The sequence below is a fragment of the Oryctolagus cuniculus genome, chromosome X (assembly GCF_964237555.1).
Source record: "Oryctolagus cuniculus chromosome X, mOryCun1.1, whole genome shotgun sequence".
Lineage (NCBI taxonomy): Eukaryota > Metazoa > Chordata > Mammalia > Lagomorpha > Leporidae > Oryctolagus > Oryctolagus cuniculus.
The window spans coordinates 76,000,653-76,019,269 of NC_091453.1; positions in this window are offsets into that span (position 1 = coordinate 76,000,653).

An 18,617-nucleotide genomic window follows, 5' to 3' on the forward strand; every position below is an offset into this window, starting at 1 on the left:
AAAAAACCTAAATGAAAGATCTTTGTGAGTGAGATGCCAGTGGAAAGAACGGGCCATCAAAGGAGGAGGTACCTTTCTCTGAAGGGAGGAGAGAACTTCCACTTTGACTATGACCTTGTCTAAATAAGATCAGAGTTGGTGAAAAAAAAAAAAAGGTTCCCATAGCCATGGCAACTCATGACAAGAGCCTCGGGTGATTACTGATGCCATAAATAAGAGTATCAATTGTTAAATCAACAACAGGAGTCACTGTGCACTTACTCCTCTTGTAGGATCTCTGTCCTTAGTGTGTTGTTCAATGTGAATTAATGCTATAACTAGTACTCAAACAGTACTTTACACTTTGTATTTCTGTGTGGGTGCAAACTGTTGAAATCTTTACTTAATATATACTAAATTGATCTCCTATATATAAAGAGAATTGAAAATGAATCTTGATGTGAATGAAATGGGAGAGGGCGCAGGAGAGGGGAGGGTTGTGGGTGGGAGGGAAGTTATGGGGGGAAAAGCCATTGTAATCCAAAAGCTGTACTTTGGAAATTTATATTCATTAAATAAAAGTTAAAAAGCAAAAAAAGAAAATCTTTGCTCCAGATGCAATTCATAAGATCACTGGATGCTGGTTTGAAAGCTTTTATTGAGGGCTGGTGGAAAGTGGGGAGGAGAAAGACATATTGGATCTGTTCTTCACAGTTTCCTTCAGTATTTCCAAATCTAGGTGGTTAGTAATGAGACATACAGAGGTTTTGTTTCTTGTATATTATTCCTGGATTGGGAATTGAGTGTTTCTACCCTCAGCCACATTATTCAGAAGGCTAATAATGAAAGATCTGCTTTCTACTGGAAAATTCTTAGGGGAATGAGACCTTGAATAAAAAATGATTGATGAAATCCAGGATATTTCTTCCTAGCCTGAAGCCACCCTGCCCCTTGCTTTATATGAGCCTCCTATTCTTTCATGATTCCAGATGCAAGTTTCATAGCTAGAGTTATTATACCTATCCTTGTGGCAAGACATCAATAATTTAAAAACAGTCTAAGGGTCATGTGTATATGTTATCAAGAAACTGCTAATTCTCAAATGTATTAATTGCCCTGACAATGTTTCCCAAAGTGTACTCAGTGCAAACGAAGTACTGGAATATGTTTGGAAGAGTCTGGAATAGAGGATCTTGGTCACATATATTTAGGAAAGTCTAGGTTTAAAAATTTAACAGACTACTGCAGAAGTGCTCAGGCCTTCTACATGCATCCCATATCTCAAGAAAGAAGATAAGTAGTGCTTCAAAACAGTTTTGACAATGGCAGGGCAATTCTTTTATTGAAGAATATTTTACATCATATTTGGGAATAAATTTTCTTATCCATGACAAATTACCATGTTTTTATTAGTCTATTGTCTGCATATCATTTATTAGCCTTTATTAGTAGATGTTCCTAGGCTTTTATTCACTTGCAGAAACCAGTAAGGAAATCTTTTTCATGTTTTTTAAAAAGGAGTTGAAGGCCCAAAATGCCCCAAATGTTATTTTTTTTTCAGAGGCGAGCAGATATGATGTAAAATCAGGAGCTTTGGGCCAGCGCCACGGCTCACTAGGCTAATCCTCCCCCTTGCAGCGCCGGCACCCCGGGGTTCTAGTCCTGGTCAGGGCGCCGGATTCTGTCCCGGTTGCCCCTCTTCCAGGCCAGCTCTCTGCTATGGCCAGGGAGTGCAGTGGAGGATGGCCCAAGTGCTTGGGCCCTGTACCCGGCTTCGGATCAGTGCGGTGCGCCGGCTGCAGCGCGCTGGTCGCGGCGGCCATTGGAGGGTGAACCAACGGCAAAAGGAAGACCTTTCTCTCTGTCTCTCTCTCTCACTGTCCCCTCTGCCTGTCAAAAAGAAAAAAAAAATAAAATCAGGAGCTTTGGATTCATTTGAATTGTTATAATTTGGAGGGAAGAGAAACATTTGCCATTAACTTCTAAATTGATTCTGTCTGCAGTTTGAAGTATATATTGCTATGTTCCTAAAGACATGAAAAACATGGAAAAAACTAACAGTTTGATTTTAAACAACTGATATAAAAATTAAGATATAATCTTATATACCATAATATGCATTATTTTAAAGTATAAAAATGTGTCATTCTTAGTATATTGACAGTTGTACTACCATCACCACAAATTCAGAATAGTTGATTACTGCAAAAAAACTTCATACCCATCAGCAATCACTCCCCATTTCATTCTCTCAATTCGCTGGAACCACTTAGCTTGTTTCTGACTCTATGTACTTAGCTATTCTGGAAATTGCGTATAGATGGAATCATGTCATATGTGCCCTTTTGTGTCTAGCTTCCTTCACTTAGCTGATGTTTTCAAGATTCATCCATATAGTGGCACATAACAGTTCTCTTTTCCATCAGGATTCATGGGGAATTGGTTTCAGGACTCGCATAGATACCAAATTCTACAGATGGATAAAATGGCAAAATATTTTTTATGTAACCTGTACACATGCCCCTATATGCTTTAAATAATCTTTAGACTACATATAATACCTAAAACAATGTAAATATTTCTTACATTGCATTGTTTACCAAACGATGACAGGAAAATGACTATTTATGTTCAGTAAAGGTGCAATTTATTTTTCAAAAAATTTCTGAACTCATGATTGGTTGAATCTATGAATGCAGAACCTATAGATAAGGAGGGCTGGCAGTGCTTTATTCCCTTTAATGGGTAAAGATATTTCACTATATGAATATACCATATTTTGCTTATTCATTATTTGATGGATATATGGGTTATTTCTACTTTTTGACATTTATGAATAATGATGCTATGGATACTTTTGTACACTTCTTTGTGGACATATATTTTCAGTTCTTTTTATTGCTGGATAATATGGTAACACCATGGCTAGCCTTTTGGGGAAATGCCAAAACTGTTTACCAAAGTGGCTATCCCATTTTACATTCCCACTTAGCAGTGTATAAGGGATACAGTTTCTTCTTATACTCACCAACACTCATCTGTCTTTTTGATTATAATTAGGCTAATGTGTGAGAACAGTATCTCATTATGGGTTTATTTACATTTTCCTAATGACTAATGCTATTGAGCATCTTTCTGTTTGCTTATAGCCCATTTGTAGAACTTCTTTAAAACAATCACTTCAAGTCTATTGCTCATTGTTTTTGAAATTTATTTTAAAATTTTGAATTAATATTTAATATTTTTACACTTTTAAGAGATACACTGCAATTTTTTAATACATATACATAAGCAAATTTAAATCAATCATACAAAGCAACTTTTTCCATTTCCTTCTTTTTTCTTCGTATTTGGACTTTACCAGCTCCTCTATCTGGAAATAAAACACAGTACACTGTACATAAGAGGTTCTGCACTTTTGCAACAAAATGGGGTGACTATGACTCACAAGGATGTATAATATTCTGCCCATTTTAACTGGGTTTTACACACACACACACACACACACACACAGTCACACATTTGTTTATACATCCTGGAAATTTTGTATCAATGTGACCATCCAATCTTACCTCTTATTTCTCTGATTTCTTTTCCTTAGCATGATCTTTTTTAGGTTCATTCATGTTATAGCATGTATCTGCACTTCATCCTTGTTATGGCTAAATAATAATCCAATATATGGCTATACCTTATTTTGTCTAGTCATCAAAAGGAGAAATTTGGGTTGATTCAATTTGGGGGCTATTATGATTAATATTGGTGTAAACATTCATGTACAAGACTTTGGGCATTATTGTTTTTATTTGTTTGGGGTTGAGTTCCATTCGTTTAGATGTAGCATCCCTGAGTCATATGGTAACTGTATTTTTAACACTTTTAGGGACTGCCAGACTGTTTCACAAAGCAACTGCTTCATTTTTCATCCCCACCAGCTGTATGTGAATGTTCCTATTTGTATATACACTCTCCAAAAATTGTTGTTTCTTTGATCATACCCAATACTGTGTTTTAGATTTGATTTGTGCCCACCAAAGTTCATATCAAAATGTGATCGCCATCGTGGCGGTGTTGGGGGAAGAGACATTTAGAGGTGATTAGGTTATTAAGGGAGAGTAATGCAGTTCCCAGAGGACTGGAATAGTCACAGAAGAGTGAGCTTATCATTTAGCAAGACTTCCCCTTCGAGATTCTGTTTCTTCTACATATACCTGCTTGTCTTTGCTCCTTCCACTTCCAGAAGCCTGATGTGGCAATATTGTGTTTTTTGACTTCCCAGCTTCTAGAATCATGAACAAAGAGAAAGTTTGTGCTTTGTAAATTACCCAGGATCAGGCATTCTGTTATAGCAACTGAAAATAGAGTAAGACAGATATATGAGGGTATTTCAAAAAGTCCATACAAAAATGGAATTAAAATATGGTTTTTTTCGTACAACAATTTCAAAGTTCATGCCTAGATTTTTCATAGCATATTTTCAGTGAACTTTTTGAAACCCCTAGTACTATTGTGTATGAAGTGGTATCACTTCCCTTATGACTACTAATATTGAGTATCTTATGTTTAAATAAATTTCATGATATATTACTTTTATTGGACAGCTTTTGTATACAATGCTTATGGAAACTGTTGAGAATCTAGCTGAAATAGGCATAAGCATACGGTAAACAAAATTAAAGAACTAGAGTTTTAAGTTATCCACAATTTTAATTATGAATTCAGCGATGTAAAGAATCTGTGAAGTTCTTAAAGATTTGTTTATTTACTTGAAAATCCGATTTACAGAGAGAGCTAAAGAATGACAGAGAGATCGGCCATCTGTTAGTTCACCTCTCCAAATGGCTGCAACAGCCAGTGCTGGGCTAGCCAGAAAGCAGGAGCTAGGAACTTCTTTCAGGTCTCTCATGTGTGTGGAACAGGCCCAAGCACTTGGGCCATCTTCTGCTTTCCCAGGCACATTAACAGGGAGCTGGATCACAAGTGGAGCAGCCAAGACATGAACAGAGCCCACATGGGATGCCGGAGTAACAAGCAGAAGCTGTACCCGCCACACCACAATGCTGGCCACAGAACTAATGATCTTGAACAGATTACTTAATCTTCCAGTGTGTTATATTCTTCAGTTGTAAAAATGAATTTATTAATACAAATCTCAGAATTTGTAAGGATTAAATGAAAACATCTGGTTACACAATTTTCATGGACCTTCTTTGTGTCATTGCACTCTATATTTATATACACATGTCTGTAAATGAAGTGTAGGAAAATCTCTCAAGCAGAGTCTGACAGCACTCCTTAATACTATCAATGTTGTTAACAAGGATGGTGGCAATGCTGACAGTGTTGATTCATTCAATATGTTCTTGCACATATTGTTCTATGTTTTCTGATAATAAGTAATTTTAATTTAGATGGAAATGGTTAAAACAAATTATAAAACTGATTTTGAATATAGAATCTACTTCAGTGTAAGGTATCTGAATTATACCCCTAAAAATAAATCACTGGCTTAGCTTGTTCACTGTGTGTTTCTACACACACACTTGTCCACAGTAACACTGGCACTAACTGGCATTCTGATAGGCAGTTTCAGCCATGAGAGCAAGGAATAATGGGCTGAGAGCACTGTGCCTTTAGTAAGGATAGAGGCATGTTGGCAGGAAGCAGAGTGCAAAGCTCACCTGCCACTGCTCAGTCTGCTGTTTGGCGAAACAAGATAGCCATTGTAGACACAGCTTGATGTCTTTAGAGAATTATACTATCACTGTGAGAAAGAACTTAGGAAACTAAAAAAGGTACCAGCTATCTCTCTCTCAAGACAGTTTCTTCTGAAATGAATTCTTAAAATGCAATATAGGGTATATGGGCTTTCCATCTGTTTAAATGTAACAAAGGAAAAAAAAACAAACTTGCTGATGAAGGATTTGTCTTGTGAAATAGTCCAACGTGTTTAAGGACTAAAGTGCAGTAGCTAATTCATAGATGTTCGCAAAATGTTTAATGGCATAACCAATAATTCTTGGAATATTTTCCAAATAATTTCAGATGGAAAGAAGCATTTTGCACTGCACATAGGTGAATTTTCTGATCAACACCTTAAAAGACTAATTTATATTTTAATGGCTTGGTCAAGAATCTGTAATAGCAAAAGAAGGCTAAGTGAATAATTGTAACCACAAATGAACTTTATTCTTGAGACAGAAGAGCAATCCTACAAGATATTCATTTATACTACTAAGAATACACATATGAATTCATATTTTATAATGCTTATTGTGAAAAGATACATGAAGACATAATTATTATAATCTGATTTTTAAAAGTATATTTGTTTTTACAAACCAATTTTCCATGAGTTTCATAAAGAATGCTTCCCAGTTCAATTTTGGTGTTATTGCCTCTATGAAAAAAGCATTATATTTCAGAATATTTAATATAAAATGTGCCTAACTGAATTATACTCAAATTCTGTTTACATTACTACATTACATTTAAATTGTATGTTAATGTGTTTTTAGAGAACCATTTGTATTTTTGTGATTACAGAATTAATGTGTCTATTATATAAATCCTAAAAATGTTAAAGAAATAACAAATATTTTTAATTTTAGCAGTTTTTCCAAATTCTTACCAACATTAAGTGTTATCACTGAAAACACTAGCAGTATAATAGGCAAACATTCATTGGGATTACTAGTGATTTCAAAATAATTTCTCATTTGCATTTATTCTTCTACAGACTCCTTGTATAAAATTCTGCCTATTTATCTGCTGAAGGTTCACATTTTATTTTTATTGATTTTATTTTTTAAACATTTATTTTATTTATTTGAAAAGCAGAGTTACATCTTCCATCAGCTGGTTCACTCCCCAGGTGGCTGCAACGGCTGGAGCTATGCCAATCCTAACCCAGTAGCCAGGAGTTTCTTCTGGGTCTCCTACATGGGTGCAGGTGCCCAAGGACTTGGGCCATCTTCTACTGCTTTCTCAGGCCACAGCAGAGAGCTGGATCAGAAGAGGAGCAGCCGAGACTAGAACCAGCGCCCATATAGAATGCTGGTGCTTCAGGCCAGGGCTTTCATCTGCTGTGCCACAGCGCCTGCTCCCTGAGTTTTATTTTTTATATTAATGTTTTTAACCCTTTCCTATGATATTTGGTGCAAATATTTTCAATCATGAATTTCTGATTTTCCACTATGCTTAGACAGGCTTTTCAACCCTAGAGATGAGATCAGATGAACATCAGCGGTTCTTTTTTACTGCCTAATTTTGTCCTTATTTAATGATTGATGAGTCATATTGATTGCATTTTCTGTTTTTGTATGCAGTCCATGTAATTGTTTAAATAAATATTCTCAAGTGTTCTGCAAGGCAGGCACCTTTATTATTTTAGAACCCATTCTGGGAAAGAAGAACAGTAGCACCAAACTCTGTCCTGACTCCATATCTTATGCTTTCCTTGCATTCACACTACTTGTATTGATTTGGGATCTCCATACAGACCTCATATTATATAAAGATACATTCAGTACCTGTTAGATATTACACTAATGAAAAAATATATAATTAGAAAGACTTCATTTAATAACAGCAAATAATGAATTCATTTGACACCTAATTGTTTTTAAAGATTTATTTATTTGAAAAGCAGAGTAACAGAAGGTAGATAGAGAGGGAGAGTGAAGCCGAGTATGAGTGAGGGAGAGGGAGAGGGAGGGGGAGGGGGAGGGGGAGGGCGAGAGGGAGAGAGGTCTTCGATCCACTGGTTCATCCCCAAATGGCTGTAAAGGAGCAAGGAACTTATCCTGGTCTCCCATGGGAGTGGCAGGAGACCAATCTTCAGCTACCTTTCCAGGTGCATTATCAAGGAGCTGTATTGAAAATAGAGTATCTGGGACTCAAACCGGCACTCCAATGTGGGATGCGTATTGAAAGTGGCAGCTTAACCCACTATACCACAAATGCTGACCTCATAATTGTTTTCAAAAATGAGTTTATGGTGACTGGTGTGATGCAGCGTGTTAAACTGCTGCCTGAACCTGCAAAGCCAGCATCCCATATCAGAGCACTGGTTTGATTCCCGGTTTTTCCACTTTTGATTTAGCTCCCTGCTGATGCACCTGGGAAGGCAATGGAAAATGGTCCAAGTGCTTGGGCCCTTGTCACTCACGTTGGAGACCTTCATGGATTTCCAGGTTCTTGGCTTTGGTCTGACCTAGCACTGACCATATTAGCCATTTGGGAAGTGAACCAGAGGACTGAAGATTCTCTCTATCTCTCCTTCTCTTTCTCTCTGTACCCACCTTTCAAATAAATAATTAAATCTTGAAAAACATAAAAAATGAGTTTATGAACAATACATATTCATTTCATACAATTTAGGGAAATATTAAAATAAATAAAGAAAAATTTAGGAATATTTCCCTATAATCTCACCATGCAAAGATATAAACAGTGACAGTATCTTCGTTTGTAATCTGTTCAATTTTTGCTTTTTTAATTTTTTTAATATTTGTATGCATTTTATTTCCTCATATGCATCATTTCACATCTCATTTGTTCCACTTAATATGTTATAAAAATGTCTCCATGTAGTTAAATATTAGTAGTCTATGTGATTTAATAGCTACAACATGAAGATAATTCTTTTTTTTTCAGAGTGATAAGGCTATATTGGGGATAGGGCATACGTCAGAACTGAAGGGACAGAGAGGGAGCACCCAGTCACTTGGACTGCAGGAGAGCGAGGTTATATGGTTGAATGGAGAGAATACACCTGGGCAGGCCAGGCGGGCAGCTCAGCAGAGACAGAGGGCTGAGCATGCAGTCTGGATTCGTTAGGTTAAGAGTCTGTTTACGCACCTCCTTTTCTCCTCCTGGACAAAGGATGGAGAGCCTTGGAGGAAGGGTTTGTTGGGTGAAAATTAGCAAATTCCTCTCCAGATTTGCTGGCACTTGGGTAGAGTGGGGGGGGGGGGCTTCCCTTAAGGTGTCTGAGAAGGTTTTATTGCCCCACTTTATCAGGTAGCCCATTTGGTCCTGAGGAGAGATAATTCTGGGAACTTTCCTTGGGGGAAGGGCTTGAACCACCAGGGAGGACACTATACACTGATTAAAGGGTCAATTCAAAAGGAAGATGTGACTATTATAAATGTATATCCACCCAATTACAGGGTACCTGCTATTTAAAACAAATGTTAATGGATTTAAAGAGAGATATAGATGTAAATACAATAGTAATGAGGGGCTTCAATACCCCACTTTCAGCAATGGACAGATCAACCAGACAGAAACTCAACAAGGAAGCAACAGTGTTAATTGACACTATAGACCAAATACACCTAGGAGATATCTACAGAGCCTTCCACCCTACAGCCATAGAAAACACGTTTTTCTCACTAGTGCATGGAACTTTCTCTAGGATTGAGCACATGCTAGTCATAAAGCAAGTCTCAGCAAATTAAAAAAAATCTAAATCATATCATGCATCTTCTCAGAACACAATGCAATGAAGCTGGAAATCAGCAACTCAGGAATCTCTAGAAAATACACATGGAGACTGAACAACATGCTCTTGAATGAACAGTGGGTCATAGAAGAAATCAAGAGAAATAAAAAATGTCTGGAAACCAATGAAGATGACAATACATTTTATCAAAACTTATGGGATATAGCAAAAGCAGTGTTAAGAGGAATCATGCTGAGTGAAATAAGCCAGTCCCAAAGGGACAAATACCATATGTTCTCCCTGATCGGTGACAACTGACTGAACACCAAAAGAAACCTGTTGAAGTGAAATGGACACTATGGGAAATGGTGACTTGATCATCATAGCCCTGACTGTTAATGAACAACTTAATACATCATCCCTCTTAGTAGTTTTTTTTTGTTTGTTCTACTTAATATGACTGGTTTAATTCTATAATTAATACACAGTTATTCTTAAGTGTTGAAATTTAACTGAAATGTGATCCCTGTTAAACATAAGAGTGGGAATAAGAGAAGGAAGAGATGTACAATTTGGGACATGCTCAAGCTGACTTGCCCCAAATGGTAGAGTTAGAAACATACCAGGGGACTCCAATTTAATCCTATCAAGGTGGCATGTACCAATGCCATCTCACTATTCCAAGTGATCAATTTCAGTTCACAATTGATCATAATGAGAGTTCTAAGAGTCAAAGGGAGCACATAAACAAGTCTAGTACCTGCTAATACTAACAGATAGAATAAATAAAGGGGAGAGTGATCCAACATGGGAAGCGAGATACTCAGCAGACTCATAGAATGGCGGATGTCCTAAATAGCACTCTGGCCTCAGAATCAGCCCTAAAGGCATTCCAATCTGGCTGAAAAGCCCATGAGAGTATTTCAGGCATGGAAAGCCAAGACACTCTGGCAAAAAAAAAAAAAAAAAAAAAAAAAAAAAAAAAAAAAAAAAAAAAAAAAAAAAAAAAACACACCCTAAATGAAAGATCTCTGTGAGTGAGATCCCAGTCGAAAGAACAGGTCTTCAAAGAAGGAGGTACCTTTCTATGAAGGGAGGAGAGAACCTCCACTTTGAATATGAATATGACCTTGTCTAAACAAGATAAGAGTCGGTGAACTCAAAAGGCTTCAATAGCCTTGGAAACTCATGACTGGTGCATAGGGAGATTACTGATGCCATAAACAGGAGTGTCAATTTGTAAAGTCAACAACAGGAGTCACTGTGCACTTACTCCTCATGTAGGATCTCTGTCCTTAATGTGTTGTACATTGAGACTTAACGCTATAACGAGTACTCAAACAATATATTTCACTTTGTGTTTCTATGGGGGTGCAAACTGTTGAAATCTTTACTTAATGTATACTAAACTGATCTTCTGTAAAAAAAAAAAAAAAAGAAGAAGAAATTATCAATTCCCAACTTGACTCTCACTGAGATTAAACATGACAATAGGTCTGATCTGATTTCATCATCATTTAAAAAATCATCTATTATTTTTCACTTTATGTTTGTGTGGGAGCAAACTGTTGAAATCTTTACTTAATGTATGCTAAACTGATCTTCTGTATATAAAGAGAATCGAAAATGAATCCTCATGTGAATGGAAGGGGAGAGGGAGTGGGAAAGGGGAGGGATGCGGGTGGGAGAGACGATATGGGGGGGAAGCCATTGTAATCCATAAGCCGTACTTTGGAAATTTATATTCATTAAATAAAAGTTAAAAAAAAGAGGAAAGTTTATGGCAATAGGTGTGTACATCAAGAAATTGGAAAGGCACCAAATAAATGAACTATGAATGTACCTCAAGGATCTAGAAAAACAACAGCAAACCAAACCCCAAATGAGTAGGAGAAAAAAATAATTAAAATTAAATGAGAAATCAACAAAATTGAAACTAAAAATACAAAAGATCAAAACAAAGAGCTGGTTTTTTGAAAAAAATAAAATAAAATTGACACATCATTGGCCCAACTAACACAAAATGGTGAGAGAAGACCCAAATCAATAAAATGAGAGATAGAAAAAGAAAGGTAATGACAGACACCACAGAAATAAAAAGAATCATCAGAAACTACTACAGAGAGCTATATGCCAACAAAGTGGGGAACCTAGAAGAAACTGACAGATTTCTGGACACATACAACTTACCTAAACTGTGCCATGAGACACAGAAATCCTAAACAGTCCAATTTGCAAGATGTAAATTGAATCAGTAATAAAGACCCTCCCCCAAACTAAAAGCTCAGGACCACATGGCTTCAACACTGAATTCAACCAGGCATTTAAAGAACTAACTCCAATTCTTCTCAAGTCATTCAAAACAATTTAAAAGGAGGGAATCATCCCAAATTCTTTCTACAAAGCCAGCATCACCTTCATTCATAAACTTGAAAAAGACCATCTGATTATCTCAATAGATGTAGAGAAAGCTTTTGATAAAATACAACACCCTTTCATGATGAAAATGCTAAGCAAATTTGGTATAGAAGAAACATTACTCAATACAATCAAGACAATTTATGACAAACCCACAGCCAGTGCCCTATTGAATGGTGAAAAGTCGGAAGCATTCCCACTGAGATCCAGAACCCAGCAAAGAAGCCCACTCTCATCATTACTATTAAATACATTCCTGAAAGTTTTAACCAGAGCCATTAGGGAAGAAAATGAAATCAAAGGGGTTTAAATTGGGAAAGAGGAAGTCAAACTATCCATATTTGTTGATGACATGATTATATATACAGAGACTATTGGAATTCATGGAAAAGTTTGTTAAAGTATCAGGATATAAATTCAAAACGTAAAAATCAGCAGCCTTTGTATACACTGACAATTCCATCACTGAGAAAAAAACTTCTAAGATCAATCCCATTCACAATAGCTACAAAAAAATTAAAATACCTTGTAATAAATTTAACCAAGGATGTCAAAGATCTCTATGATGAAAATTACAAAACATTAAAGAAAGAAGATAAAAAATGGAAAAAAAACTTCCATATTCATGGATTATAACAATAAATATCATCAAAATGTCCATTCTACCTGAAGCAATTTACAGATTCAATGCAATATCAATCAAACTGCCTAAGACATTCTTCTTAGATCTAGAAAAAGATGATGCTGAAATTTATATGTAAGTACAGGTGAATTCGAATAGTTAAAACAAGGTTATACAACAAAAACTAAGTCAGAAGCATCACAATAACAGATTTCAAGACATACTACAGGGTAGTTCTAATGATAACAGCTTGGTACTGATACAAAAACAAATGGGTAGACCAATGGAACAGAACAGAAACACCAGAAATTAATCCAAGCATCTACAACCAACTTATACTGGAACAAGAAGCTAAAACCAATTCCTGGAGCAAGGAAAGACTTCAAGAAATGGTGCTGGGAAAACTAGATTTCCCCATGCAAAAGTGCGAAGCAGCACCCCTACCTTACACCTTACACCTTACACAAAAATCCATTCAAACTGAATTAAAGACCTAGATGTATGACCTGATACCATCAAATTCTTAGAGAACATTGGGGAAACCCTGCAACACATTGGCGCAGGCAAAGAGATCCTGGAAAAGACCCCAGAGGAACAGGCAATAAAATCCAAAATTGACAAATGGGATAACACCAAATTGAGAAGCTTCTGTACTGCAAAAGAAACAGTCATTAAAACGAAGAGGCAACCGACAAAATGGGAGAAATTACTTGCAAACTATGCAACTGATTCAGGATTAATAACCACAATATACAAAGAGATCAAGAAACTCCACAACAACAAAACAAACAGCCCAGTTAATAAATGGGCAAAGGATTTAAACAGATATTTTTTCAAAGGAGGAAATCCGAATGGCCAACAGACACATGAAAAAAATGCTCAGGATCACCAGTCGTCAGGGAAATGCAAATCAAAAGCACAATGAGGTTTCACCTCACTCCAGTTAGAATGGCTTACATACAAAAATCAACAAGCAAAAAATGCTGGAAAGGATGTGGAGAAAAAGGTACCCTAATCCACTGCTGGTGGGAATGTAAACTGCTAAAACCACTATGGAAGACAGTTTAGAGATACCTCAGAAACCTGAATATAGACCTATCATATGACCCAGCTTTCCCACTCCTGAGAATTTATCCAAGGGAAATTTATTGCAGCTCAAATTGGAATTGCTAAGACATGAAATCAACCTAAATTCCTGTCAACTGAAGACTGGGTAAAAAATTATGGGATATGTACTCTATGGAATACTACACAGTGCTAAAAAAATGAAATCTGGTCACTTAAAAAAATGGATGAATCTGGAAAACATCATACTAGTGAAATAAGCCAGTCCCAAAGGGACAAATACCATGTGTTCTCCCTTATCTGTGATAACTTACAAGCACCTAAAATTAAATCTGTAGAAGTTAAATTGACAATTTGAGAAGCAATGACTTCTTAATACCATTGGTTGAACTCTTTACTTAACATAGAATTATTTATATGTGTATAAAGTCAATTGACAATAGATCCCAGTAAAAAATAAAAATGGGAATAAGAGAAGGAGGAGGAATTTTGTAACTATAAAGCTGTATAGTTCCTCATACATTCCTATGGATTTACTTCTAAGGGTACAGCTTAAAACTCACCATGGAACTCTAAATTCCATTCAGCTAGATGGTAATAATGCCATCTTAAGTGTTAAAATGATTATATTAGGTGTTTAAATTGATCATATATATAAGATCCAGTGTCTCCTAGTAACAATAGATAGAATTAAAAAGGAGAGAATGTGCCAACATGGAAAGCAGTTCACGTAGACTCATAGAATGACAATCACTCTAAATTGCACTCTGACCTCAGTATCAGCCCTTAAGGCATTCTGGTCTGGCTGAAAAGGCCATGAGAGCATTTTAAGCAAGGAAAGCCAAGACACTATGGCAAAAAAAAAAAAGTCCTACATGAAGGATCTCTGTGAGTGAGACTCCAGTGGAAAGAAGGGGCCATCAAGAAGGATGTGCTTTTCTTTGAAAGGAGCAGAGTTTATGGCCTTGTCTAAATGGAGATTATGCACCCAAAAGGTTTCCATAGCCTTCGAAGCTCATGTCAAGAGCCTCAGATGATCACTGACATCATACATAAGAGTGTTAATTATTAAATTAACAGCAGGAGTCACTGTTCACTTACTCCCTATGCAGGACCTCTGTTCTCAATGAGTTGTACTATGAGAACTAACTGTAAAACTTGTTTTCAAACACTTTTTTATATTTTGTGTGTGAGTGTGTTTGTGCGCAAATCATTGAAATCTTTACTTAGTATAGAGTTGGTTTTCTGCATACAAAGTTAATTTAAAATAAATCTTAATGGAGAATGAGACTGGGAATGGAAAGAGAGGAGGATGAGGGGTGGGAGTGGGAGTGGTAGGGCGGGTATGGTCGGAAGAATCACTATATTCCTAAAATTGTACTTATGAAATCTGTATTCATTAAATAAAAGGCTTCTTTGATAAAAAAAAAAGTTCTTTCCACTTACATTAAATAAAACAATACTTTATGAAATATGCAAAACAGAGCAGTCTACATTTATTTTTGCAGCCATCCATGACAAAAAAATTCTCCACAAATTATTGTCTTACCTAGAATTGGTAAATAGGAATAATTGTAAGTAGTTAGAATCAGTGGCCTCTTCTTGAATTCCTTTCTCTGCCCAATGTCTTCCTGCTCTTTTTTCTTTGCTCCTCCTTTGGATTAATGGTTTCAGTGATACTACTGACCTTTGATGATCTTGGTGGCTGATTTCATGTTTGAGCTCCTTTTCTGCCTCATGCAGGCATTCGCATTATAAGCCATTAGTTTCTATTTGTGGCCTACAAGGTTTTTCCATGTTAAAGGAATCGCAGGCCTCAGCAAGCAGGCAAAGAGATGCATTTTATATGATTAGGACCCCTGCTGTCTCACGAGGCCTACCTCTTAAAGTGGCTCTCTAATGAGTCTTCTTGGAGACCTGGTGCAAAGGAAAGAGTTCAGAAAGACTAACTTATGATCACTTCCCAATATATAGCTCCCAGGAGCAAATGAGCTCCTTGGCAGTTCAGCTGAAAGCCCTTCTTTGTTGCTGGTCTTAGAGAAGCTTGCAGCCTTTTGTCCTTGACTTTCAAGACCTGTAGCTTGCTTTGGTATGCTTGCCTGGAAGTATCTGTTATTTGCCCATCTTCCCTACAGACTCCCAGATGCATATTCCAATTTATTTGTATTAAGGATTTAAGAAGAATTTCAGTCTAGAATATCTTTATTGATATCCTCAAATGAAGCCCTCATGTCATATTTTAAATCTACCTCTGTGAATGCAGTTTCTGACACATAGAACCATAACCTTAGTAATTGGCTTTGTGATTATAGTTTTGCTCCTTCAGTAGTGGAATGAATGTATAAAGCTATGATAGTTCACTGGACACAGATGGGCACTGAGAAGTAGTAAGAGTCAGGAATGAGGCCAAGGCCTGGTTTCCGGAAGAGTCCCTTTATTCCTTGACTAGTACCAGGCTGTAAACTAAACTACTGCTTTCTATTTGAAAGAGCCATTGGATATGCTATTTGAAACTTAACCTGCAGACTCCTGCTAGAGTGGGGGAAGGTGGCCAGAGACACTAGTCATCTATAAGGATTTTTTGCAAAAAAAAAAAATTCCTGGAAATGATACCTTTGAAATATTTCCTGTGCTGCTTTGTATTTTTTTCTTTGTACTAGATATTTTAAAGGGATTCATGGATGTAGTTTACACCCTTCTTGCTGCATGCATTTGACCTGTAGGAATAATGATATAATCTAAAAGTTTGGCTGTCTTGATATACTTCTGGTCTGATTCCTAGGACTAGTGAATGAGAAAGTAGTAACATTAGTAATACTTCATCCGTGTCTGTTTTTCATATTCACCTTTCCAACTTCATCTCTCTACATTCAGCCTTAGTGATGCAGGGAAACTGGAAAAGCAGCTCTGACTCAATTTGATTTTGGCTCAGTGAAACTGTGTATTTCTAATCTCCAGAACTGTGAGAAACTAAATTTCTGTTTGTTGTTGCTGTTGTTAACATACATTTATTTTCTTATTTATCAACAAATACAGCATTGTAAGTTGAAATTATATTAAAAAATGTACAGTCCCAGGACTGGCATTGTTGCACAGCTGGTAAAACCTCTGCCTGCAATGCCAGCTTCGCATTTGGGTTCCAGTTCAAGTCCTGGCTTCTCCACTTCTGACCTAGCACTCTGCTAATTGCCTGGGAAAAGCAGTTGAGATGACTCGACTGCCTGGGCTCCTGCACCCATGTGAGAGACCTGGATAAAGCTACTGGCTCCTGGCTTTGGCCTGGTTTAGTTCTGACCTCTGCAGCCATTTGAGGATCTCTGTGTCTCCTCTTTCTATAACTCTGTCTTTCAAATAAACAAATACATGTTTTTGAAATAAAGGACAATCCCAGAACACCATTTTTCTACTATTATTCACATATCTTTGATATTACCAAGGCTATGTAACCCCTCATTTTTCTTATTTTTAAATTTTCATTCTCTTCCTTAACCTATTTTTCATTACTTCATTTTCTTGGTTTGTATTTATTATTATTAACATCTATTTATTGTTATACATAATTTTTATCTTTTTAAAATTTATTGGAGAAACAGAGTAACAGAGAAAGGGAGCAACAGAGAGATAGGTCTTCCACCTGCTGGTTCACTCCACAAATGGCCTCAATGGCCAGAGCTGGGACCATCAAAAGCCAGGAGCCAGGTCTCCCATGCAGGGATCACATAAACAAGACTAGTGTCTGCTAATACTAACTGAAAGAATTAAAAAGGAGAGAACTATCCAACATGGGAAGTGGGATACACAGCAGACTCGTAGAATGGCAGATGTCCTAAACAGCATTCTGGCCTCAGAATCAGCCCTTAAGGCACTCGGATCTGGCTGAAGAGCCCATGAGAGTATTTTAGGCATGGAAAGCCAAGACACTCTGGCAAAAAAAAAGACCTAAATGAAAGATCTCTGCGAGTAGATGCCAGTGGAAAGAATGGGCCATCAAAGAAGGAGGTACATTTCTCTGAAGGGAGGACTTCCACTTTGACTATGACCTTGTCTAAATAAGATCAATAAGATCGAAGTCAGTGAACTCAAGAGACTTCCATAGCCTTGGAAACTCATGACTAGAGCCTAGGGAGATTTCTGACGCCATAAACAAGAGTGTCAATTTGTTAAGTCAACAATAGGAGTCACTGTGTACTTACTCCTTATGTGGAATCTCTGTCCTTAATGTGTTGTCCAATGTGAATTAATGCTATAACTAGTACTCAAACAGTATTTTTCACTTTGTGTTTCTATGTGGGTGCAAACTGATGAAATCTTTACTTAGTATATACTAAATCGATCTTCTGTATATAAAGACCATTGAAAATGAATCTTGATGTGAACGGAATGGGAGAGGGAGCGGGAGATGGAAGGGGCACGGGTGGGAGGGGAAGTTATGGGGGGGAAGCCATTGTAATCCATAAACTGTACTTTGGAAAATTATATTTACTAAATAAAAGTTTAAAAAAAAAGAACAACTGACTGTGATTTTAATTTTGTTATAGGAAGTTGAGATGATGTGTGCCGTAAAACAAAGTGTTTGCTGGAGATAGTAGATCAGCAAGCATTCTCTGAAGGGTGGCACCATTCTGAGTTGGCACTCTGTTAGGAGAATATTAAAAAGGAACCTTAGCTCTCATGGTACTTTGAAGAAGTTGCCATTCCCACAGAGACAGCTATGGTGCCATTCAGAAGAGAATCTTAATGTGTGTGTTAATCAGATTTCTGTCATATTTTCTTGAAGGAGTTGTAAAATGTTCTGCATATTAAAGAAGCATTGAACAGAGTTAACCTCTGAATGAGAGGCAGTGGAGTACAAATATAAGGGTTCTCAGGTCAAACAGAAATTTCTCAGATTTCAAGGTTTCTGTTTATTAGTTGAGAGCCACGATTCTTTTGTGTATAAAATTGTGCTAATAACATTACCTTCCTTATAAAGTTGTCACAATGATTAAATGAAATTAAACATATATGTCGGGGTCTCAAGCCCAATGCTAGTCCCTAACCAGCAGGGGCAGCGCAAGCACACCCCAACAAGGCGAACAGGAAGGG